The sequence below is a fragment of the Carlito syrichta genome, unplaced genomic scaffold (assembly GCF_000164805.1).
Source record: "Carlito syrichta isolate Samal-C Ts95f unplaced genomic scaffold, Tarsius_syrichta-2.0.1 Scaffold309898, whole genome shotgun sequence".
Lineage (NCBI taxonomy): Eukaryota > Metazoa > Chordata > Mammalia > Primates > Tarsiidae > Carlito > Carlito syrichta.
The window spans coordinates 264,210-266,718 of record NW_007253994.1 but is presented as its reverse complement, the minus strand read 5'-3'; positions in this window follow the sequence as shown (position 1 = coordinate 266,718).

Genomic DNA, 2,509 nt, shown 5'->3' with positions numbered 1-2,509 from the left:
CCGGGCGTGGTAGCACGCGCCTGTAGTTCCAGCTTCTTGGAAGGCTGAGGCAGAAGGATCGCTGGAGCCCAGCAGGTCAAGGTTGCGGTGGCTGGGAGCGGCCACTGCACTCCAGTCTGGGTGACGGAGTGAGACTCTAACTCAAAAAAAAAAAAAAAAAGAAAAACTCTTGGCTACAAATGATACAGTCTTATCTTATTTACACATGCAGGCTCTAAAGGCTGGTTCAGCAATTACTAGAGAGCAAAGTCAATAATTATTAATAATTCTGCAGCTAAAGTTAGGATTTTCAGAAAACAAGTCAGCAAATTTTGACAGGTTGCAAATGACCAGTCAGTTGATTAGGGCTAGAACTTCAGATGTGCAGATATGTCTTTAAATGAAATGTTTGTGAAATGCATGTTGGAACCACAAAGCCACTGTCAACAAGAGTGGGAGGAGCTCACTGACATTTCATCACATAAAATCTGACCACCTGAGCAATTTTTGGCTTTAAAACTCTTCCAAGCATAGAGGTAGACAAAGGTGGCCAGGTGTGGAGGCTAACACTTGCAAGCTCAGCACTTTGGGAGGTGGAGGCAAGAGGATTGCTTGGGCACAGAAGTTCAAGACCAGCCTGGGCAACATCTCTACAAAAAGTGAAAAAATTAGCCGGGTGTGGTGGTATGTGACTATAGTCCCAACTACTTGGGAGGCTGAGGTGGAAGGATCACCTGAGCCCATGAGTTGGAGGTTATGGTGATCTGTGATCATGCCACTGGACTCTGACTCAAAAAAAAAAAAGTGGCCAAAGCTATGATAATGGGTATGATCTAGGCAATGAAAAGAGATGGCAAAACCAAAAACACTGTAAAATTTTTGCTATAAAGTTTTTGAAAAAACAGTCTGGCAGTCCCTTAAAAGGTTAAATATAGACTTTCCATGTGACCCAGCAATTCCACTCCTAGGAACAATCCCAAGAGAAATGAAACCATACAAAAACATGTACACAAATGTTCACAGCAATATTTTTCATAATAGCCAAGAAGTGGAAACAACTCAATTATCCACCAGCCTATGAAGAGATAGACAAAATATGGTATGTCCACAAAAAGGAAATAAAGTATCAATACATGTTACAATACACGGATAAACTTTGAAAACAGCATGCTAAGTAAAAGAAGCCAACGCAAAAGATCACATACTGTAGGATTCTATTTATACGAAACATCCAGAATAGGCAAATCTATGAGGCAGAAAGTAGATTGCTGGTTGTCTCGGGCTGAGTAGTTTGGGGTGAAATGGGGTGACTTCTAAAGGGTGCACGGTTTCTTTATGGAGCAACAAAGTATGTTCTAAAATTGATTTGTGGTGGTGGCTGTTCAACTGTGAATATACTAAAACCTCTTAATTGTATACTTAATTAATTAATTAATTATTATTATTATTTTTTTAGTCAGAGTTTCACTCTGTCGCCCAGACTGGAGTACAATGGCCGCTCCCGGCCACCGCAGCCTCGACCTGCTGGGCTCCAGCGATCCTTCCACTTCAGCCTTCCAAGTAGCTGGAACTACAGGTGCATGCTACCACGCCCGGCTGATTTTTGATTTATTGTAGAGATGAGGTCTCACCAAGTTGCCCAGGTGGGTCTCGAACCCTCGGGTTCAGGCAATCCACTCACCTCAGACTCCCAAAGGCAGGGCATTACAGGCTGAGCCACTGAGCCTGGCTAATAATTTTGAGTTGGAGTCTCGCTCTGTCACCCAGGCTGGAGTGTAATGATGCGATAATGGTTCACTGCAGCCTTGAACTCCTGGGCTCAAGCAATCCTCCAGCCTACGCCTCTTGAGTAGCTAGGACTACAGGTACATGCCATCATTCCCAGCTATTTTTTTTTTTTTTATAGAAATGAGAGTCTTACTGTGTAGCCCAGGCTGGTGTTGAACTCTTGACTTCAAGTGATCCCCCCACCTCTGCCTCTCAAAGTGCTGGGATTACCGGCATTAGCCATGACGCCTAGCCAGACTGCCTGATTTTTTTTTTTTGAGTTGGAGTCTCACTCTGTCGCCCAGACTGGAGTGCAGTGACTGCTCCCGGCCACCGCAGCCTCGACCTACTGGGCTCCGGTGATCCTTCCGCCTCAGCCGTCCAAGTAGCCGGAATTACAGGCATGCGCTACCACGCCCGGCTGATTTTTTGATTTACTGTAGAGATGAGGTCTCGCTGCCCAGGCGGGTCTCGAACCCTGGGGCTCAAGCAATCCACTCACCTCAGCCTCCCAAAGGCACGGGATTACAGGCTAAACCACCAAGCCCGACTGACTGCCTGATTTTTAAATAGAGTTCACCATTTTGGATAAGATGCCTGACCCCTCTGTGCCTATTTTTATGTAATATAAGGGCAAATGATAGTAACCACCTCACAGAGATGTTGGGAGAATTGAGCTAATTGTGTAAATAAGTAAGGTACATAAAACAGAGCCTGGAATATAAAAGCACTTAATGACTTTTACCTGTTGTTACCTGTCCTT